The sequence below is a fragment of the Megascapheus bottae genome, chromosome 9 (assembly GCF_031878675.1).
Source record: "Megascapheus bottae isolate mThoBot1 chromosome 9, mThoBot2.hap1, whole genome shotgun sequence".
Classification (NCBI taxonomy): domain Eukaryota; kingdom Metazoa; phylum Chordata; class Mammalia; order Rodentia; family Geomyidae; genus Megascapheus; species Megascapheus bottae.
In genome coordinates, this window is record NC_143517.1 from 37456938 (window position 1) to 37481568 (window position 24631).

The following is a 24631-nucleotide window of genomic DNA, read 5'->3' on the forward strand; positions in this document are numbered from 1 at the left end:
CCCCATTTTGTTTTCCTCTATTCTTTCCTTCTAGTTTTAGGATTTGTTGATTAGGGAACCTAATTGTCTTTATTTTTATATCTGTTTTCCTTTTATTTTTTCCACAGAATGTTTTCTTCCTTTATCTGCCATCCTAGACATATCAACTAGTCACAAGAGTAATCTAAAGTGTATTTCAAACCATGAAGACAACTTATGACTTTTATAAAACAACTGAAAATTTAAACACTAGTTAGATATTGAATGATATTAAGGAACAAGTTTAGATAATATTATTGTGGTTATTTTTTAAGAATCAATACATTGGGGCCAGAAGCATGGCCTAGCATTAGAGTGCTAGCATGCATGCATGAAGCCCTGAGTTCAATTCCTCAGTACCACATACACAGAAAAAGCCAGAGTGGTACTGTGGCTCAAGTGGTAGAGTACTAGTGTTGGCAGGGGAAAGACCCAGGAAAATATCCAGTCCTGAGTTCAAGCCCCAGGACTGGCAAAAGAGAGAGAGAGAGAACAAAATATATTTCAGAAAATCATTTCATAGCACTTAAAAGACATAAGAGAGACATACTATGATACCTGGTATTTCCTTTAACATAGAGCAGGAAAAAAATGGGTAAAAATGTAGAGGAGGCAAGGTTGGCTGTTAGTTGCTAATCATTGACACTGAGAAACTGAATACATTACAATTTACCACACTCTTCTCTTTACATTCATATTCACTAATATAATGGGTCTGGATGCATTAAATATGTTTTGTATATAACTTTCTATGTGAGTTTCCATTCTTCTGTTTGGAAATTCCACAAGCAGACAGAGCTTGTAGGTAAGCATTCTCCAGTATAACAACCTGAACTCTTCCAGTAAGGTGGTTTGCCTCTGCAATCCCAGATACTACAAAGGTAGAGACAGAGTATATCAAAGCCAGTCCTGGAAAAGTTATCAAGACTCTGTCTCAAAAGATGAAAATACAATCTGGTCTCCAATGGTTCACATTTGTAATTTTATTTACTCTCGAGGTTAAGATCTAAAGAATCAAGATTTGAGGTCATTTCAGGAAGGAACGTCCATGAGACTACATCTCCAATTAGCCACCAAATAGCCAGCCTAGATGCATGGCTCAAGTGGTAGAACACGGAAGAGGAGGAGGAGGAGGAGGAGGAGGAGAAGGAGGAGGAAAAGAGGAAGAGAAGGAAGAGGAGAACCACCTAGAAGTTAATACATCAGTTTAGCCAAAGACTAGTTAAGACTGACTTTAAAATAAAGGCTACCTCATGAGAAACTGTATTTATTTACCTTGTTGCCCATTACATCAAGCATAGGGTATGTGCAGAAGTAATTCTGAATAAGTCACAAGTTCATGTATTTGTGATGTGAGGTACAAGGTCAAAGCATGAGAGCACAGACGAGAACATTTTCTGCTCTACTAAGAAAACAGGAAGAGGTCCAGAGCCCAGAAATCGAGCTGTGATGTATGCACTGTCATCCTTTATAAAGCTACATTTGAAATATCTCTAGCTTTAACCGTCCTTCCCCTATACCAGTCATCTCACTTGTTAAGTTTGTTTGGGAAGCAATTTTTAAAAGATTGCACTGATAACCCCAGACCAGTTGAAGCAGGATAAGTCCATTAGTACACCTCTCTTGTCACTTACCACCCAGAGGGTCAAGCCTTTGCTACAAAAGTTGTTTATAAGCTAGTAACTTTATTTTTTAAATGGAAAGGTTGAGCTTGGCAAATTATTACACAATGAGAGTTTTCAGAGACCCATTACCATTATAAAACGGCCCAGGGTTTGTATTTAACTCAGCCATTACCACTAATCTGCTGGTGTAATGTAAAGTAGGAGGAAGGTCTCAATCTCTCACTAAAACTGTGAGGTATTGTTGGCAAGCCAATTTTTTTCTATATAATCCCTCAACAAAAAGACATAATAATAACTTTTATTTAGATGACACAATTTCATGAAGCTATGATTATCTATTTCACAATTATTCTGACATTATGGAAACTTGGGGTGCTTTCTATGTTTTGGAAATGTTGATTAAAGATGATGAATTGACCTAATGTAACCAGCCTTCCAAAAATCACATCTTTCTGAAAAGAAACTTTCCTCTCAGCTTGTAATGGATATGTGTGGCTGCAGCTTCCATCAGAGATTTCCACTTGTGCCATTGCTCTTCAGCTACTAAGCTAGTCATTCTAGAAGCTGAGTCCTCAACTCTAGCTTTGAATGTCACTTGCCCCACAACCATTGTTGATTCAGGGTTGGACATGGTGGACTTATGTATGTGACATCAGAATTCGAAGACCCCTGTTTTGGATTGAAGCATTGAAGTTCTTCAATCATTCTTGTCTCCTTCTCAGCTCAGGCTGAGAAGTGAACTATTAGCTTATAGGAAAAACAACAACACCAAAATCATGGCACACCAAAACTAACGCTGTGATTATTCACCCACTGTTTAAAGCGACAGTGGCTTTTACGTGTAACCCTAGCTACTCAGAAGGCTGAGATCTGAGGATTGTAGTTCTCCCTGGGCAGAAAGTCCATGAGACTGTTACCTCCAAGTAACCACCAAAAAGTCAGACATGGAGCAATTGCTCAAGCGGTTTAGCACTAGCCTTGAGCAAAAAAAAAGCTAGGGGACAATACCTAGGCCCCGAGTTCAAACCTCAGTACTGGTATCAATTTAAAAAAAATGTGACTTATTTCTGGCCATTTTCTGGGTTGATGAAGATAATTTGTATTGGTTTTCTATCACAGAAAATTATCAGGATTCTTACAGCCTACATCTCAGGAAATAGTATTCAAAAACTTATTTTTTGCATCTGTAGCAAAAGTGGTAAAAGCAGTGATACTCCAGAATGACTGTGGAAAGGCTGTAGAATGGTTTCTTGCTATCGGTACAGTTTTGCCAGCAGGCTCTCACGCCTAATGAACAACTTTCATTCTCCTCTGAAGGTGCAGACAGAAGACAATACCGGTGCATCTCATATCCTGTATTAGGTATTCTGGGGTAGATATTGACAAGAATTCCATGTGTTAAATGAAGAAGCCACAATCTTCTAAAGGTAGATCTCATGCTAAGTGCTCTTTTTTTAAAGCTAGCACTGGCAGCCCACACCTATAATCCTAGCTATTAGCACTGTCCTTGGGCTTTCTCAATGCTAGAGCTCTACCACTTGAGCCACAGCAATACTTCTGGCTTTTTCTATGTAGGTGGTACTGAGGAATCAAAACCAGGTCTTTGTACATGTTAGGCAAGCACTCTACCACTAGGCCAAACTCCCGGCCCTGCTAAATGCTCTTGGTAGGATAACAATGAACTGTCTTGAGCCAGACATCACAGTAGTTCATATTTGTCAACTTAGCTGTTCAGGAGGCTGAGATCTGAGGATCACAACTCAAGGCCAGCCTGGACAAGGAAGTCCATGAGACTCTTTTTTTTTTTTGCCAGTCCTGGGCTTGAGCTCAGGGCCTGAGCACTGTCCTTGGGTTTTCTCAAGGCTGGAGCTCTACCACTTAAGCCTCAGCACCACTTCCAGATTTTTTTCTATGTATGTGGTACCGAGGAATCGAACCCGGGTCTTTATGCATGCTAGGCAAGCACTTTAACCACTAGGCCAAACTCCCGGCCCTGCATGAGACTCTTATAGTCAATTAATCACCAAAAAGCTGGAAGTAGATCTATGACTCAAGCAGTAGAGCACAAGTCTTGAGTACAATAGTTCCAGGCCATCCCCCAGACCCTGAGTTCAAGCCCCAGGACTAGCAGAAACAAAAGGAACTGTCTTTAAGCTTGGGAACATTTATTTTATCCTATCTAGTGGCTCCTTCAGATTTGCAGAGGATCTAACAAGACTTTCATTTGTAGCATGAAGACAAAAAAAAATCCCTTTTATAAGTTACAGCTCATGCCTGATTTGTCTGTTTTTAATATCATGAAGCTTTGTCATACTGAGAATCATACTTCATTTGGCAACTTCTGCTGGTGAACAACTAATTCACAGACACCCCACCAAACACTCTGATGACATATGAATTCCCAGAATGTGTCCCATTTGACATCTATATTTTTCTAAGAAGAAATAGCGGAAATTAAAAAATGAATGAAAGTTATGTGCAGTTGCTCATACCTGTAATCCAAGGTGCATGGGAGGCAGCAGAAGGAAGATGTGCAAGCCAGCCCAAGACAAAAACTAAAAATAAAGATGAGACCCTGTCTGAAAAATAACTACAGCCCAAAAGACTAGAAGTATGGCTCAAGAATTAGTACCTGCCTAGTAAGTGTAAGCCCTGAGTTCAAAACAAGTATCGCAGGAGGAGGGGGGGTGAGGAAAAGGAGAAGGAGGAAGAGGAGGAGGGAGGAGGGAAATAGAGAGGAGGGGAGAGAAGAGGAGGGAGGTAAAAGGAGGGGAGGGAAGAAGGTGGTGGAGGAAGAGGGAGGGAGAAGGAAAGAAGGAGGGAGGAAGGGAAGAGGAAGGGGAGGGAAGGAAGGAGGGAAGAAGGAAGGAGAAGGGAAGGAACAAAAAGGAGGAGAAGAAAGAGGAAGATGAAAAGGAGGAGGAGGAAGGGGGGAGGAAGAGGAGGAGGAAGAGTAAGAGGAGGAGGAGGAGGTACTTTTCTATCTTAGCTAGACAATGGTCAAAAGCTGTCATTGAGAAAAATACCTGTAGCATGAGAAGGCTGATGCTGAGTGAGGCCAGCATGGCTGGAAGACAGCTGGGTCATGATGAGGTAGAGAATCTAGTTTTACACAGCTGTGCTTTAGGCAACAGGGATGCAGTCATTGCAGGTATTTATGTGCAGAAGGTGCTCCAGAAGGACGAAATCTATATTTTATTCCTTGTTTTTCTTTTCTAATATCCAGCAAATATGTGTTAGCAATGTCCAGTAATAAAGCCATGAATATTGTGAAGAATGTGGAAGCAAAAAGAAGGAAAAGAGAAGAAGAAGAAGAAGAAGAAGAAGAAGAAGAAGAAGAAGAAGAAGAAGAAGAAGAAGAACTTTGCAAAAATTAGAACTAAAGGTCATTACAGCATTTTATTATCCTTATCTGTTTTTTTGTAAATCATCACAGGGCTCCCAGAAGCCAGTCAATCCAGAAAAAGTCTTTGCCAAGCCTCAAAGAAAATGGCTCTATAAGCAAAGTGACTCATACCAACCTCTTTTAATTGTGGGAACCAAACAGTGTTAGGTTGTAAAAGGCAAACGCAGTGCGTTCCCATCAGCTGTGAGGTAAGCCCAGGAGACTGCAGTAGCAGGCCAGAGATGTTCGCTCTGTGTTACTTATCATCCAAATTGCTGCTGATGCTTGAAGGGATCCTTGTCTGGCTAATAAAAAAGTGTGCACTCAATTCCATGAGTTTAAATCATCCAGACAGTCACATCCAACCAGGAAAAAAAATGACAGAGTAAAAACAAGGAAGGAAATGTATCTAGAAACAAAGGAAAGCTTTTCCTTTCTTAGATAGACCACCCACCAATGGCAGCAGGACATATCTGCTCAGCTACCTATTGAAGACCCACTCTGCCTTGTCTTTATTCATCTCTATCTTGTGAGCCTACAAACGTAAGAAAGGCCCGTTGGTCAATTTTACAGGGACAACCAAACATTTTTCACTCTTGGCATCCACCTGTCCTCTTGACAGATCAAACCTTGGCATGGCTAAAACACCACATTCCACCTAACTAGCTTCTCAGACAAGAAAGTAAGACATAAAAGCTATAGCAAATGAACTTGGACTCTCTTCTTGCTGGAGCCTACAGGAGAATGCACCATCAGGACTCCAGTAAACATCAGAAGTGTGCTTCCAGGACTTCAGTTCTCACCTAGCCTGTTTACACATAGGGGAAAAACAACTGCAACTGTTCAATCACTCTGCTTTGTGCTGCATTCTTTGCAACCCCCCTAGGGCTGCAGTCAAACTCCAGAGGTTTTGCTCTCCTAGGGAACCCTTCACAGGGTGTGGGCTGGGGGAGGGGACACTCCAGCAGGAGAAGCAGCATCCTGGGGTCCCCTAGGATTAGGCTCTTAAAAGAAAAGTGCCACAGGCCTGGGATGCTATAATTATCTCAGCCATTTAAGGATTATGCTCCTGGGAGACTATAATTATCCAAATATTGTTGCATTCAAGGATATTTTACTTACAAGGGAGTGCCTTCATTTTTACAGGATCTTCCAAGGGGGCCTACAGGGTGTGTCCTCTCTAATGTGGTTCCTACAAAATGTTAGAAATAAACAATTGCATCTGGGACAAGGGTGGGGTCCAGTTGAGTCCAACTCCAACCATAGGCTTCGGACATGGGCAGAAAGAAAACAGCTTCCTTTTGTCATCTTAAAAAATCATCATCAGTCATTCTAGGTCCAAACCTGAGACTTCATTTTTCCTTAGCTCCATCTCTCTTCTTCCCTGCACCCATCCACCCACAAATCTGTCTCTAATCTGAATTAGTCAGTTTTTCAAGAAATTGTTAAAAAGCACTGAAGATAAACTTCTAAAGTTTATATAGCATACTGTCCACCTCATATTGCCTTGTGAGAGTTGATTCTCCTGCCCCCCCCACCCAAAATAATACATGGACTAGGCTAGGTACTAGAAACATAGCTACTCTGAGGATCTTGGTTCAAAGCTAGCCCCAGGCAAATAAGTACCATGAGATTCTTATCTCCAATTAATCATCAGAAAACTGGAAGTAGAGCTGTAGCCCTCTAACCTTTCAACAGAAGAACTCAGGAACAGTACTATGCCCTGAATTCAAGCTCTATGACCTACAAAATATAATAATAATAATAATGTATTATTTTATTATATATTATAGATACTGAACAGTATACCATATTATATATATTATACATAATATGTCATATATAATGTTATATGTTTTATTATATTCTATATTAAAATGTAATATTATTTATATAATATATATTATATGAGATATATATTATACAAACAAGTACAGATTGGAGAAAAAGAAAAGGGATACTCAGTGAATTCAGTGAGCTTTGACTGAAAGAGCTAAGACATATGCTATTCTTACTATGGAACAAGCATTCATTTCTGCATTTTGGGCTCCACTGCTATCAGTCCCATTTTAGAGAGGATGAAACCAAGACACAGAGAGGTCACGTAACTTGCTCAGTATCACACAGCTAGTATAGGTGACAGGGATGGCGACCAAAACTCAGCAATCTGACTCCACGTCACAATGCCCCTGTGCCATGCTACCTGCTATTACATTGATGTAAGCAATGTCATGAGGACAGCAGAACAATGAGAGGGTGTGGCTCCTACTTTCTAGGCTTTCTGTGCTTTTAGGAAAAAATGATAGGTACATGAATAAAAACCGTCCGTACACAAGACAGAATGTGGGTATAAAGCCAATGGGACCTTGACATGTCTACCTATTTCCCCTTTTCTGATATACAGCTGTACCTTTAGTGACAGATGAGTGTTTCTTTTTTAATAATCCAGTTTAATTTGTATTATCTTTAAAGAATGGCACAAAAGAGTTGCCAGTTATCAAAGCAGTTTATGAATACAGTGCATCCCTCTCCTACCTGCCTACTTAAAAGGGGCAGGGGTGGGATCAAAGGGGAAAGAAGTAGATGAATGAAAATGATAAGAGGGGGAGAATGGAGTCAAGAGTTCAATGTAGATCATACAAAATTAAGAAATGTCATTTTATGGAAATATTACAATGAATAATTAAGGAGGCATAAGGCACCCCTACTGTCTCTTCAGGTCTGAATAATTACATGAATTCACCCAATGGTTTTTGGTGACTAGTGAAACAATAAACTAAATTGTGAAATGATAAAATGGATCGTGTAAGGAATGGATAGGTAGACAGCAGTCCTGCTCACCGCTCACTCCCAGTCCCACCAAGAGAGACACAACTACACTTCATGTCCCTTCTGATGAAACAGACTAGAAGTATGTCACCTTTTTAGTACATTTGTCTAAATAAAAGGAAAATAAATGTATGTATTCCTAGAGCTAAGGACTAGTTGATAAGAGGATAAAATAACAGATTGAAGGACATGGAGATAAAACAGTCCACTGGATACAGAATGTGGGGAATTCTACAGAAGAGATCACACAGTTCCTTGAGCAAAGATCCAGCATGCTGGGAAAGAAGGGAGGGTGGACTGATCAGGATGGAAGAAGAAAGATGTAACGACAGTAGATTTAGGATCTTAATCTACTGTTGTTAGTTTAGGAGCCATACCGGACAAATAGGGGAGTTTCAAGAGTTACTGTGAATATTGCCTGTGCAGGGTGATATCAGGGTTTTGTCAAAAAATATTTTGGTTCAATGCTCTGGAATTTGCTGTAAATATCCAAGTAAACTCAAGTTCCTTTTTCATCATCATCTACCTTGTCCTGTGTCTGGCTTCCTCTCTTATGAAATAACAGCAAACAAGGCCAAAATTGAATACCATGTACAAAACAACCAGAAAACATCCTGTCAAATGGAACAGGAAGCATAGTTAACCTTCCAAGGAAGAACTCAGTTGCTTTTGGATCCATTTAAGGACAGGTAGCTCGCAGGTGTTTGTGGTATAGTTCAGCCAGCAGGGAATCCACTGGAAGCAGATCAGTGTCCGTGAACCAGAGATGAACTCAGATACCTCTGCTACTTTGAGTGATGGCCATGCACGCAGACTTTCTTGTCTGTCATTTCAGATGTTTTTATTTTAATGAATGGTTGTGAGCCATTTCTTTTTTGTAAGCCATTCTTTTTTTTTTTTCTGTGCAGTATAGCAGGCCTCTCGTGAAGAAGGTTTCATGCATGGATCTTGAAAATGGACACAGGATACAGAGAAACTAAAATTCCCGGAAACAGAAAATATCTTTGGCTATCACTCCATCTCAAACTAATCTGAATTGCCTCCAAATTAGGTGAAACTTTCCTATGATATGATCTATTAAAAACCAAGACCACAAAAGTCAAGCTGAGGTGGAGGCATTTAAAACCACTACTAAAACATAGTTATCTCCTTGCATATCTACATAATTCATCTAAGGTCTGGGACCCACATGGTTCCACAGGTTGGAAGCCTTCTGGGTTAAATCACCATACAAAGTGCATCCTTTGAAGATCTAAACACATACAGATTGAATAAAAATACAGACCACAATCGCACCTTTCACAACACTGTGATTTCCGGTAATGCGCTCATGTTATTAAAGTCATATCACTGTGGTTTAAGCACTTCTCGCCAATAAATATTTGCCCAATGAATGAATAAATGAATATTTAGACTATTATGCTAATTCAGACTTTCTCAGTATCTAGTGATTGAAAACAAGTCATCAAACTTGGCTTAAGATAAAATAAGAAGTTGGGCCCTGGTGGTTCATGCCTGTAATCCTAGCTATGCAGGAGACTGAGAGCTGAGGATCAAAGTTGTGCCAGCATGGGCACAAAAGTCTGTGAGACTCATCGCCAGTTAACCACCAGGAAATCTGAATGGCATGATGGCTCAACATGTAGAGCACTAGCCTTGAGCTGAAGAACTCAGGGAGACCAGATCCTGAGTTCAAGCCCCACGACCAACAACAACAAGAGAAGAATAAAGATTTCCTTAAGTAACTCAGCTTTAGCACAAGTATGGTGACAAGCCCATTTGAACAAAGAAATGTGGCTCCTGGTATTGGTTCTCCTCCATCGGGCTTTGCCCAGGGCTGCAAGCACTGAGGACTCAGATCCTCTTGCAACCTCAGGAGAAAGTATTATACTGAAATGTCTAATGCATTTGGATGAAGTAGAGTTAGGACCCACCAATCACAGAGATGGAGACTTTGTCCCTCCACCAATCACAGGAATCAAGAGAGTTGCTTCATCACATGACAACCTTGGGCCCATTATGGAGAATGAGGCCAGTTAGCTTTCCAGTTAGCTAGTGTGAGTGTCACATCTTGTCTAGGCCTGCTAAGAAGTGGACCCTTACTAGAATCTCATGATAGCAGAGGAGGGGTGTAAAGAGGGTGCTGTTGCCAAAAGCAGGGGAATAAATGCACCTAACTAGACCTTTTCCTTCTCAGCTGACATTGTATGTTACTCTGTCCCATCAAACTTGGTCTTATTTAGAAGATCTCACATCACCCTCCTCTCTGAATCTTCAAGCCTTGCTCCAAATGTGACCATGAGAAGGAATCCCGTGTAAAGTCTAAGGAAAAGGCCCCTAATTTTTCCAGAAGAGACCCTTCAAAAATAAAAGGGTCTAGTTGGGTGCTGACGGCTCACGCTAGTAATCCTAGCTACACAGGAGGCTGAGATCTGATGATCGTGGTTCAATGCCAGCCCAGACAGGAAAGGCCATGAGACTCTTTTCTCCAATAAACTACTCACAAAAAGCTGGAAGTGGCTCTGCGGCTCAAGTAGTAGAGGGCTAGCCTTGAGAAATTAATTTTAGGGAGAGGTATTCCAAGCCCTGAGTTCAAATCCCAAGCCCAGCATCCATAAAATAGGGAGGGGTAGGTCTTCATCTAAGGAAAACATAAAGCAGGAATTCTCCAGATGAGCAAAGATTTAAAAAAAAAAAAATTCTCAGGTGCAGGAGCTATCCAGGCTTGAAATGATAGCTAAGAAAGTGGGGGAGGGGGGAGGGGAGAGTATGGAAAGCATGGAGAAGATTCTAGAAGACTTCTATGCCTCACTAAAGAGTTGAATGAGACTTCACCCCATAGGTGATGGATGAGTCCAAAAATGTGCGGATCTTATGTCTCTCTTACATTTTTTAATCATGGAGCATAGATTTGCACCAATAGGACTTGCTTGCATCAGTGAGTCATGGAGCAGAAGCCCATGTAACAGCTATAGGCCTCAATCACCTTGCAGATGAAATGAGAAGCACATGTTACTTTCAGTATGAGGGTTTTAGCAATGTCAGCAGCCCTTCGACTCGCTACTATGCTGGACCTTGAAAAGCCCCAGTTGATAAGATGTCAATAAGACAATAAGGACAAAAGACAGAAAGGTGAGGAAATACTGAGGAACACTCTGGGCACCCCTCAGCCTGCTTCTGCAAACAGGATCAGCATCTGCATGAATAAGAAATCAATTCTAGACTGGGAACCTAACTCAGTTTACCTCAACACGGGCAAAGCCCTGGGTTCTATATAGCACTGCAAAACTATTAATTAAAAAACAACTGCCCAGGGGGGCCAGTAGCTGACAGTTCTAGTTACTTGGTAGGCTAAGATCTAAAGATTGTGGTTTAAAGCCAGTCCCAGCAGGAACATCCATGAGATTCTTGCCTCCAGTTAAACATCAAACCTTTGGAAATGGAGTTGTGGCTCAAACCGTAGATCAGTCTTGGGTAGAAACAGCAAAAGGATAGTACACGGGCCCTGGGTTCAAGTTCCAGTACTGACAATAAGTAAAGTAAATTAAGTAAATAAATACATTTTAGTTGGGTGAAGATAATAAAAGAATTGCTTCATTCCTTCTCTCAATGGCCTTCCATACTGGAAAGATGGGTGGCAGGAAGCAAGGGTGACTGCCTCAGAAGGTAAGACACAACTGAGAGTAAAGTTGGATGGATTGATTGTCAGGTGAAGAGTCATCTGGAAGGCTTCATGGAATAGGTAGCCTCTGTAAGAGCCCTGAAGAATGTCAAGTAGGACTCTAAGAGGTCATAGAGGTCACTCAGCAAGTTGTTGAAAGGAACATGGCAGCTATGCCTGCTTTAATTGGGAAGTGCTTGACTTCTCATGGTGCAGGAATCTATAAAAGGATGGCCATAGCTCAAGTTCCATCTGATTGTTTTTCCAAGTGAGGAAGATCGAGCCTGGTTTGTTTTTTTAACAAACCATATTTTTAGTGGAGTCCATTATGAATCTTACATTTTTCAAGCTGTCTCAAAGCTTATTTTATGTTGACATATTTCAAAGCTTGCAAAATCCTTACTCAGGCTGAGATGGGGAGTTCACACTGAAAGGAAAGTGCATAGACAAGAGCATGACTTCATATTCCATTTAAGAGCAGAGAGCTTCAGAGAGAAATATCATGGTGGAATCCCTCATGCTATCATCCGGCTATTTTAAAACACTCCTGTTTCTAGAAGGCCCTGTTTGGTGAGAACCTGTTTTAAACCAGGTGGTCACCTTCTGCCCAGTCCCCTTCTTAGTAGCTCCTTCAAAATAAGTCACCCATTCTGCTTTCTGCTGCACCGATCTGAAAGACTGCACACAGCAGAGAGCCCAGAGGAATGGTTCTGTTACCTTAGCATCTTGTGGCCTTACATACTTCAGGGAAAATAGGTACTCCCGGAATTGACATGGACTTGACTCATTTGATATGTTTCAGCTTCTAGTTTCTATTGACAATTTCTTTAATCATTTATTTGATCCATGGCCAGTGAGGAAATTCCATGTACAGACAGAGTCAATGAAGGCACAGATATGCACAACTTCAAATAATCAAAGCCCTCTCCCTCTCTCTCTCCCTCTCTCCATCTCTCTCTCTCCCCTTTCCACCCCGTCCCTCCCCTTTCTCATGGGGCTTGATCTCTGGGCCTGGGTACTGTCCCTGAGCTCTTCAGCTCAAGGCTATCACTCTACCACTTGAGCCACAGTGCCACTTCTGGTTTTTCTGGTGGCTCATTGGAGATAAGAGTCTCATGGACTTCTGTGCTCAGGCTGGCTTTGACCCTTGATCCTCAGATCTCAGCCTCCTGAGTAGCTAAGATTACAGGTGTGAGTCACCAGTGCCAGGCTGACTTTTCTCTCTCTCTTTTTTTTTTTTACTTGATAGTAAACTGTAGATACTTACTTAGGTAAATTAAGAGTTTTCACTGGAATTGGAAGAAACTAAATTAACTGATTTTGGAATAAGCCTCTTCACTAGTTCCTTTCTTTCCTCCTCCTTCTTCCTTCTCCTCCTCTCCATCCTCCTCCTTCTTTTTGTTCCCCTATTGTTATCATCCTTGACTATGTAGTTGCTGTGCAGTGAGCTACATGAGCCAAAGCCAAACCAAAGTTTTGGCCCTAGTTAAGCTCACCCCTTTCTTTTCTTCTAGCAGAGTTACAGTGAAAACATTGGAACTACAAGAGACCCAACAACCTCTCTGAAGATCTAACAAGCTTACTGATCTATTCAATCCATTTAGTCACCCTGGATTTTCATTCAAAAAGTAACACTAGAGAGTAGTTTTCCCTGGGCCAGCTGACTAAATGAACAAAAATTCAGAACCAGTCTTGTCACCCTAGATAAAAATAACCCAAAAAACACTGTATTGTATCCAGAGTGAAGAAAATGTGCCCTCTAAAATCTGATAATGGGAATGCTTGATTTAATAATCAGGAACAGCAGGAACAATAATTTATTTATTTTATTCTTCTATTCAACTTCCAAATACACCTGGCTCTGATATTAGCAGGAGAGTGAGGCTGAACCCAGAGTAGAGATATGCACTTCTAAACATCAGCTCAACAACTCAAAATGCTGGCTTCTCATATGAAAGAAAATGGGCTTTTTATTGGCTAAATTTTTGAAATCATTTTTGTGTAGCTATACAGAGAGGTTTCAACTCAATAAATGAGTGTATAAGGATAATGCACCTTGAGACTATTTTCCTTTTAGCTATTATTATTTTCATGAGCTCTATGAATTCATACATTATTTTAACTCATGCCAGTGGAGACATTAATTCACAGAAAACCTAAAGTCAGAACTGAAGCCTCACTAACAGAATAAAGGATCATTAGAGGTATCCTGGTAGAAGTCTTTCTCTCCTGGTTTCTCCCTTACATTTTATTTTGTTTTATGGTTTTTGTCTTCTGTTGAATCTGAATTATTTGTACATATTGTTTTCAAACGTGGAGACATGTATTTGGTTTTATTTGTCAAGGATATTGCCTTGCAAAACATTGCTGTTCTGATACATTTGATTGAATGGGATCATCACGTCTTAAGCCATCAGAACAAGCTGGCATGCACCTCCTATAGTCCTAGTTACTCTGGAGGCTGATATCTGAAGGTCATGGTTCAAAGCCAGCCAGGACAGAAATGTCCATGAGACTCCTATCCCTAATAAACCACTAATTAAAAAGAAAAAAAAAACAGTAGTGGATCTGTGGCTTAATTGGTAAAGCACTAAAATTCAGGGACAACACCTAGGCACTGTGCTCAAGCCTAAGGACTGGCACACACACACACACACACACACACACACACACACACACACACACAAAAGGAAAGAAAGAAGACATCTCAGTGTTAAGTAAACTTGACCTGTGGCACTAGAGCACTTACTCTTCCCTAGCATGCCAAGCCACTGAAACACACTCAGACATATGTCATACCATAACTTCCCAACCAAGATAGATTCATATCCTGTCTAAAATTAATAAAAATTGTCTCTGAAGTTTCATAATCTTACTCTTTATAATGGAAAATGTCTCACTAAAAATGATTATCACTACTCCCTGAGAAGGCATTTTCCCTAGAATTAGCAGCTGGATATCAATGCCCATCAGTAAAAAAAGACTTCTCTACTGTCCTGTGGGGTTGTAGATAGAATGGGGGAAAACTTACAATGCTTTTAAGAACTAGGTTATGGTCTATGTTCACTAGGATTACAAAGGAAAGGGGGAAAATCTCAAATTGTTCAACATTGAAAGAGGGCTCAGTGCATTTCATAGTAGTTCTTACAATAGAATATTATACATCCTTTAAACTTGTGCTGATCCAAGGTGAAGGCGGCAATGTCAAACACAGCCAAAATAATAATAAAATAGTATCCTGGGAAAGAGAAGTGAAAGATCTAAACAAGAAAATCACAGAAAGGAACTAGGCATGAACGCTGAGAGGAAACAGCAGTCCAGCCTGTGTGTTATCACACCAACAGGGCAGATTTTGAATTCATGATTAATATCTTGTCTAAGAAACAATAAACATTCAGAAAAATGCATTGATCTCATGCATGATTATAAATACTTTTTTTCCTTTTTTAAGGACATCTGATTCCAAGATTTCCGAATTAGTTCCCTATACTTCATGCATAAAGTGATCAAATAAATCTTGACAAACTCCTACACTATAAATAACCCTCCCTGGTCTTCCTCTATTCAGACAGTCAAATAGCTCGACACTGCCTAGCCAAGGACCAGCTGCTCTTTTAGCAGTAAGAAAGCCCACAGTGAAAACGGAGCAATCTACTCCCAAAGTTGCATGAGAATTCCCAGAGAAAAAAAAGAATGAAGGAGGTGGTGCAGATAATTTCAAGAGCAACACTGCATTCTAAAATGTGGTGTACCTCTAGATTATTAGACGAAGAAGAAGGAGGAGGAGGAGGGGGGGGAGAGAAGAGGAGGAGGAGGAGATGAGGAAGAAGAAGATGAAGAAGGAGGAGGAGGAGGAAGAGGAGGAGGAGGAAAAGAAGAAGAAGACGAGGAGGAGGAGGGGGAGGAGAGGAAGAGGAAGAAGGAGGAGGAGGAAGAGGAAGAGAAGGAAAAGAAGAAGAGGAGGAGGTGACGGAGGAGGAAGATGGAAGAGGAAGGAAGGGATGGGGGAGGAAAGGAGGAGGGAGAAAGGGAGGGAGGGAGGAGGGAGGGAGGGAGGAGGAGGGGGGAGAAAGGAGAGGAGAAGGAGAAAGGGGTAGGAAGAGGAGAAGGAGAAGGAGGGAGGAGGAGGAGGTGGAGAAGGAGGGAGGAGGAGGAGGAGGAGGAGGAGGAGGAGGAGGAGGAGGAGGAGGAGGGAAAAAACAGAAAAGAGCCCCTTGTGGTTACAAAAATCACATAGCTATGTTATGAGGACTAATAAAACTATTAGCTATTGGCCCAAAGCCAAGAATCCATTAATGACAGACTGGTATCTATCCAGGAATGTAAAATGTTTTTGCTAAATAAACACTAGAGCAGGAAACATTCAACTTCTGTCATTATATAAAACTCAAGTGTGATTCTATCATGCTGTGGAACAGCCAACAGGCCAGATCAAAAGGGAGAAAAGAAGAAGCAGCAGCGCTGTCAGTTCTTATACCAGGTGGAGTCAAAAGTTAAACAATTCTAAGGTAGGAAGCCCAGCGTATGGGGCACTGTACTATTGTTAGAGAATGCCAGGAGTGGCATTCACAAAGAAGTGAAGGAAGGAACTTGTTTAGAAGGAAGTGGGGTAAGCCACCTGGGATAATAGTTAGTAATTAAACTATAATGACTGATTTTTTTACAGCTTTCCAAGGCTGTACAAACAAAAGATTAAGGTTAATTGAAATATGAGATTAAAATAACCATTACTATTTGTTACTTGGGGCAAAATACAGCTTTCTTACACCTATATTCCAATCTCTTTAGTGTAACAAAATCTAATGAAAATTACCAATAAATATATAACAAGTTCTCTGAAAGCATAAACTAATGACTAATAATAATAATGCTTCACTACATCTAAACAGGATTCTGTGGTATCCACAATCATTCAGTATTCTGGATATGTACTTTATCTGTACTTACGTAAATGCAGAGGAATCATATTTTCAATCTGATTATGCTAATATCAACATTCTCTTTCACTAGGACTGAAAACTTTATCTCACTGAAGAATCAATCAGGTGAGGAGGTCGAGGAGGGGGCACTATACAAATTTAACTGTCATTCAAATATTCTAAGACAGGTTAACTCCAAAAAAAGCCAGTTGCATTTAACTACAGAATTCACAGTGTGCTATTTCCCTCTGTCTCTATTCTGACCTGAATCTGTTGTATAATTTCTGTACTATCATCATGTCTTTTGTCCTGGATAGAAGGAGCCCAGATAAATGTAAAAATCAAATGGATGCAGATTGTACTGATAAAAGCTACCTGGGTTGACAATTCATGATGACGTGCTCAGACATCTCCATTTGGAAGACTAAATTATTTTCAGAGTATAGGTTTTCAGCCCCATTTTCAGGGCAATGGCTACTGCTACAAACTGACAGTTTGGCCAGTTCAAGAGCCAGGAATTCTAGAGACCGCTGCATCAAATGCTAGGGTCAAGTTAGTAAAGTAAGAGCATACATCTTTCCAGTGTCATTACCACCTCTAGCTCATATAGTCATAATTCACAAGGTCACACCAGCAAAGTCATAGCAACCTGAATTCTACTCATATGATCTATATTTCCATTACAAAGTCTAGTATTTAGAAAGAATAATTTAGACAAGATGAAGTTGATCAAAGTACATTATGCAAATTATGCAAACCCTTGTGTACAACTTTTATATGTTTCACCATTTATGAAAGGACTATGGCAGAAAAAGTGCATTTTAAAAAAAATTGGGTGCCAGTCCTAGGGCTTGAACTCAAGAAGGATAGATAATGTCCTTGAACATTTTTTACTTGAGGCTAGTGCTCTACCACTTGAGCTATAGCTGCCCACTTCTGGCTTTGTGGTGGTTAATTGGAGATAAGAGTCTCATGGACTCTTTCTGCCTGGGCTGACTTCAAATCACAGTTTTCAGATCTTAGTTTCCCAAGAAGCAGGATTACAAACATGATCCAGGGCCACCTGACCTGAAAAATCAACTTGTAAAATCCACTTTCTAGCACAATATTTATTCAGGCAAGAATTTTAACAGGAAGGATAAATTCTGGGTTCGTTTTTTTATCTGAAACAATAGAACTTTTTAAAAATAAATTTATTGACTTCAAAAACATTAAATAAATTTAAAAATAGAAAATCAGTAATTTATGGGCACATAATCCCAACTTTCATAACTCTTGACCTTGTAGATTTTTTGTTGCAATCTAAGTTTACAAAAATGAATTGACTCAAAAGATTCTATATCTGCATCAGAAAATATTTTCAAATACTTCTATAAATTCAGTATCTCAGTTATCAACATCCACTCATCTACATTCTCATGATATAGACACATTTTTGAGGAACTGAAATATCCATAAATTAAGTTAAATCACCATATAAAAAGAAGATATATATTTTTTTTGGTGTTGTTGGTGTGGGACTTGAACTCTGGGCCTGGGCATTGTCCCTGAGCTCTTCAGCACAAGGATAATGCCCTACCCTTAAGCCACAGCACCACTTCCCATATTCTAGTGGTTAATTGGAGATAAGAGTCCCACAGACTTTAGTGCCTAGGCTGGCTTTAAACCACAATCCTAAGTAGCTAGGATTACAGGTGTTAGCCACCTCATCCAGCTTAGTAACAACTTTTTTAATACTAGTAGTGGATCTTGAACTTAAGGCCTCATGTTCTCCCTTAACTTTTGCATTCACGGCTTACCACTTGAGCCACATCTTCCCTTCCAGAGATATTTGGTTCCTCGAGCTGTCTTCAAACTAGGCTCTTCAGATCAGACCTCAGTTTCCAGAGTAGCTAAGACTGCTAACCTGAGTCACCAGCTCCCAGCTTTAAAAAAAAAACAAATGAGGTGCAAAAAAAATTTTCTTTGACCCTATCAAGGTTTTCTCCATGGCATACTAACATGCTTAGAATTCTCCACAACATAACTTACACTAACATTTGCTCAGCATATCTCTCATCAATGACAAGGGTATATTTTCACCCAGTTCAAAATGAATTATCGAAAGTTCAATCAAGAGAGCCGGGAGTTTGGTCTAGTGGTAGAGTGCTTGCCCAGCATTCATGAAGACCCAGGTTCAATTCCTCGGTACCACATACATAGAAAAACTGCCAGAAATGGTGCTGTGGCTCAAGTGGTAGAGTACTGACCTTGAGGAAAGCCCAAGGACAGTTCTCAGGCCCTGATCTAAAGCCTAGGACTGGCAAAAAAAAAAAATTTAAGTTCAATTAGAAAACTTTATGAATGTTTTCATTGTCTGTAAAACTCTTCCTATAATGTTTTCACAAAAACTCTATTGTTAGTAACCAGTCCTAATTGATTTGACCTCAAAGTTGAAAGGAATATTTTACCACATCCTATAACATCAGTGTGGTAATAAGTAAAGATATTTCCCTAGCTTCAATCTGTTAAATTTGAAAAATGAACTGAGGAAAAGAAGAAAATTGACAGGCTTAATAGCTTAAAATTGACAGTAATTAACAAAAATAAAAGGAAAGAATGGGCTAACTCTAGAAACTTTGAAGACAAATGTCTGGAATTTAGTATAGAAGCAATTTAGCTATTTGAGATAAAAAGAAATAAAATAATGAGCTGCATATTATAGATAAGACTTGGCAAGCCAAAGTTTGGCCTAGGATATTTTAGATTCTCTAACATCTGGGATCTAATTATTGGAGGAAAATCAAAATGTGAACCAATTCAACAATTTCGTAATGTACACTAAGATGTTATTAAAATAACATTATTGGAGTGGATTGTGATGTGCTTACTTAGTCTTATAATAATTTCAAATATGTGTGAAAGATATAAACTAGGACCAGAAGATAGTAATGTCTTTCTTAGGTCTTGGAATTGTATACACATGTACAGGGACAACCATAGTCCACAAATACCCAAATGCTAAATGCAGGAAACATGAAGGGGGAAATGTGATAAAGTCCTTATGACTCTCTTAAATGGAGTTAAGACCTATTAGGTCAAACCCTGCTGGGTAAATAAACTGTTCCCTGGTGTAAATTAGAAACTTTTGGAGGTACATTAGCTTTTTCAGGCCCCCAAGGTACAGTTTAGTAAATTACTGTTCCAGTGAATGAAATGATGCCCTAGGGGCCTGAAAGAGTTAATGCACCTTCAAAAATGAGCAATTGACTCCCTTCTCCCCAGTAGAACATCATACACCTGCACACCACTGACTCTCCAGCAGAGAGGAGTCCATGCCTACTGAATACATCCATTCCTTCTGCCTTCGCTCCTTCCTGAAGCTCTCTGCCTGGGGCGAGTTGATATGCTAATCACTGAAAGACAGTAATAAGAAAGACAGATTTTCACAAAGATGGCCTTGTGATGGTGGCAAACACCAGGAAAGTAAACAAAGATGTCACAGTGATGTGTGTGTGATGGCAAACATAAAATAAAGTGACACTTTGGAAGAAAACAGTTGTCAGAGAGAGTCTCCCAGAGGCAGGCAAATTTACAGGCGTGGGAGCCAAGGCCTGGATGCTGAGGAGAAAACAGAGGAGGGACCCACTTCATGGTAGCCAAGGGCTAGTAGGTGTTGACCATGAGGACAATTGGAGGCAGGGCAGGTAGACTGAGGCCAGGCACTCACCATGGAGCAGAAATTCATACCCTAGTCTTGTTCACTCTTAAAACCAACATGGGGCCTGATGCCAGTGGCTTATGCTTGTAATCCTAGCTACTCAAAAAGCTGAGATCTGAGGATCATACTTCCAAGCCAGCTAAGGGAAGGAAAGTCTATGAGATTCTTATCTCCAATAGACTACTAAAAGAGCCAGAGGTGGAGGTATGCCTCAAGTGGTAGAGCACTCACCTTGAGCAAAAAAATCTCAGGGACAACATCCAGGTTGTAAGTCCAAACCCAATGACTGGCACACACACACTGAATGAGTAACTGAATACCTAAATAAAATATGGTGGGAAAGTGGGGTTCAGGACAGATGGAGAATGAGAATGATGGAAGGGATGACATTGATCAAGATGTATTAGACTCATACACTGACATGTTAAATTAAAATTCCTTTGTTCAACAATATAATAATAATAATAATAAAGGCCTCAACAATGCCTCAGCACAATAAAGGAGGGGGGAAGTAACATGAGTCTGTGGGACAGCACAGAGAATCATAAGTGTTCAAAATTAGTAGAAAGAAAAAGAAAACTACAAGCCTTTGAAATGTCACTGATGTGTGGGCAGAGCCATCCATGGGGCAAGAAGTAATAAGCCACAGGAGACCCCAGAGAAAAAGCTCCATCATCACTCACAAGGAGTCCCTCCTAAGTGGATTGAGTCTGGATGCTCCAGAGAGATGAAGTCCTTAGGTTACTGATTCAAAGGGAGAAGACAGAAAAGAGGGAAACAGAGAGACCAGAAGCTTCAGGGAATTGTCTTATGAGATTATGGAGGCTTGGTGGGTCGCTTGTCTGATGAAGTCAGCCAGCACACTAGTGACTCAGGGAAAGAACAATGTTGCAATACAAGACCACAGGCCCTTTGCTAGTCCTTCCTGCTATGAAGGACAGCTTTTGTTCTGTGAAGACATTCATCTGATTACATGAGACCCCCACATTTTATGGAGGGGTCTCTTCTTAACTGTCACACCCACTCACTTAAGAGTTAATCTTTTGAGGCCATATAGTAGGATGCTAAATGAAAGGGTCTCTAGGATATAGAAACATAAGCCATATAATGAATGATTGTTGTTCTTAAGGTACTATGTTATCTCTCATCTCTTTTGCTGTCCCTTGGTTATCTCATATTGTTACAGTATCTCACTTTGTTATCTGATATATCAGATATATTTGTATTTGGTTATTTGAACTTGGATAGGGAAGGGGGGAAAACAAGATGAGGGGTGGGGGGGGGGGGAAATGGGGACCAAGACATGTGAAAGGGTATCAATGTATGGGAATTAATGCACCATCCATCTGGCAAATATCATGTAACCCTTCTATTAATTACAAGAAAAAATATATGAAAAAAAGAGTTAATCTTTTGAGGCACCAGTGGCTCATACCTGTAATCCTAGCTACTCAGTGGATGAGATCTAACAATCACAGTTCAAAGCCAGCCAGTACAGGGAAGGCCATGAGACTCTTGCCTCCAATCCAAACACCAAAAGGCCAGAAATGGATCTGTGGTTCAAATGGTTGAGTATTAGTCTTGAGAAGAAAAGCTGTGAGATAGTGCCCAGGCCCTGAGTTCAAACCTCAGGACCAGTACAGCAACAACAAAAAGGCAATCTCATCCTAACTACAACAGATGCAAAAAAGAAAACTAGAACAAATGATCCACCTCAGGAGAAAGAGCCCTGCTTGGGACCTCAGGACCGAAAATATAATGTTTTGTTCTATCAAACCTGTATCAGAATAGGGCCGAAAGTGCCAGAGCAGTTTTAAAACCCTTCAAGGTCTGATCTCCAAGAAGCCTGAATTCATGTCAATCCTGATGTGAATCTGACTAAAAGCTAGACTTGAGCTTGAATTTTGTCTCTGTCACAAATAGCTACAGGAGTTTGAACATGTAATTCCATTGTGTGTGTGTGTGTGTGTGTGTGTGTGTGTGTGTGTGTGTGTGTGTGTATCAACACTGAGGTTTAAACTAAGGGCCTTGCATTCTCACTTAGCTTTTTCATCCAAAGCTATGGCACTCTACCACTTGCTAATGAATTGGAGAAAGGAGTCTCTCTCAGCTCAGGCTGACATTGAACTATAATCCTCAGATCTCAGTCTCCTGAGTAGCTAGGATTATAAGTGTGAGTCACTGGCAGACTGCAGTTGGTTTAATCTTCTGAATCTTATTTCCTCATCTATAAAATAATACAGCGATTGCAATCAATATGGAAGACTATAAACATCCTGGCTTTAAAATGAGATAACATTTCAAAAAGAAATGTTCTTATTACCTGACCTATGTAACTGTAGCCCCTTTATACATCACCTTTACAATAAAAAATATTTTTAATTTAAAAAATGCGATAACACCAATAGAGTGCTCTGTCCTATTCTCAGTTCATAGTAAAAAAAAAAAAAAAACAAAAAACAAAAAAACCCAGGAGGTATTAGTTTGAAATTTTCACTGAGGAGTATTTCAAACAGTCTGTTATACTCCAAAACCCTTGTGTCATTGTGCATGTGTGAGTATGTGCACACACAATAGAAAGAGCAAGGGTATGTACTCACAAAGTCACTTGTTAAATTAAAACCTTTTGGACAACTAAACATAATTAACAAATAAATGAATAAGTTCCAAAATATGTCTAAATAATTTCAAACAATTACTACATAAAAATCTAATCTTGCTGCTAAATATTTGAATAAATGGAGTCTTCACATGAGTTTAGTAATAAAGAAAAACTAATAATAGCATGCCTGTAAAAAATCAACATCTTGCTGCTAAAATCTACCAATAAGCAGGATGAGTTAAACTCCTATTTTCTAAGATTCGTCTCCATAAGTTTATGGCCACTTCTCCTCAAGCCACTTAGAGGTGTCTTTGAATGAGGGCAATAAATACACCCTTGCAAGTTGGGTCAAGTTGGGTCAGGCAGAGAACAACATGACCAGGTTCCAGCCTCCCAACCCCAAGTGCCCACACACTGCAACACAAATCCCAAATCCCAGCAAGGTTTTGTGATAATTGGCCTGGCCTGCTTTATTGGAGACAATACGGCAATCTGCTTAAAAACTGCTACACATAATGGGCTAGCTTCCTAAAACAACAACAACAACAGACCACCCCAAATAAAAGTCAAAGGAAAAGACAATTACCTCCAAGATTTGAGTATTTAGCAATTGCCTGTGGGTACAGTCAGTTAAAGAAAGAGATAGGCAGTCAATCTCCCAGCAAAGATAACCTGATAAGCTTTAAAAAAAATGGTATCTAAGGTCAGGTCAAACTGTAATAGAGGTCCTATAAGTACTTTGTTACACAGCTAGATGGAGGGAAGGGGAGAAGGATGGGGAGAGAGAGGGAGAGGGAGAGGGAGAGGAAGAGAGATCCTGAGCTGCTGTGTCTCAGTTACTTCCCAAAGCAGTAAGGGAGAGTGCTGGAGGTGAAACCCTGGGCCTCAGTCTTGCTCAACACCTTGAGTCATACACCTAACTCATGAATGCTGAAGTTGAATGGAGAATACAATATATGAATCAAAGATATAAGGTCTAACATGTGTTCCAATTCAGGTCCTATTCACAATCACAATAAACCCCAAAGATAAAGATAGGCTATGGGTTTGCTGACTGCCAAAGAATGGAATCAAAAGCAACCCACCTTGTCTTCCAACTTCAAAGCCAATGCTCTTTCCACTTAGCTACATTCCAAATAATCATGCATTCTGAGAGCCAGAGTTCATATGACATAAGTGTGTGTGTGTGTGTGTGTGTGTGTGTCTGCTTGTGTTTGTTCATCTCTGTGTACATATTACTAAACCCAATCCAAGAAAAGTAGGAGTATGGCCTAGTGGTAGTGTGCTTGCCTTGCATACACGAAGCCCTGGTACCACATACATAGAAAAAGTGGTGCTGTGGCTCAAGTGGTAGAGCTCTAGCCTTGAGAAAGCCCAAGGACAGTGCCTAGGCCCTGAGTTCAAGCCCCAAGACTGGCAAAAAATAAAATACAACTGATGGATGACTGGAGATATAGCTCAGGTTCTGTGTTCAAACCCCAAAACTAGGGTGGGGGGAAGGAAACAGTGTTCCTATTTGACTAGAATTCATAGGTCTGAAACTCCCCTGTCAGTGGCATTTGGAAATATTCTTGGCCTTAATTCACCTGATGTCTGTCAGTACTCGGCTGCCACCACCACCACCATTGGTTTTTCTCAGGATTCAGTGTGCTGCATGATTGTTTTTAATGAGCATTAATGGGTTTTATAAAGCAATAAAATCCTATAAGCCACAACAAAATAGTCTGTTTAATGTAGCCAATCAAGGCTATAGACATGGAAGGCTGAGTATAGTAGTATCTACCTATAATCTTAGCTACTTGAGAGACAAGAGGCAGAGGGAGAAGGATTGAAATCTGAAGCCAGCCTTGGCAAAACTGGAGACCATAACTGAAAATAAACTAAAAGCTGGT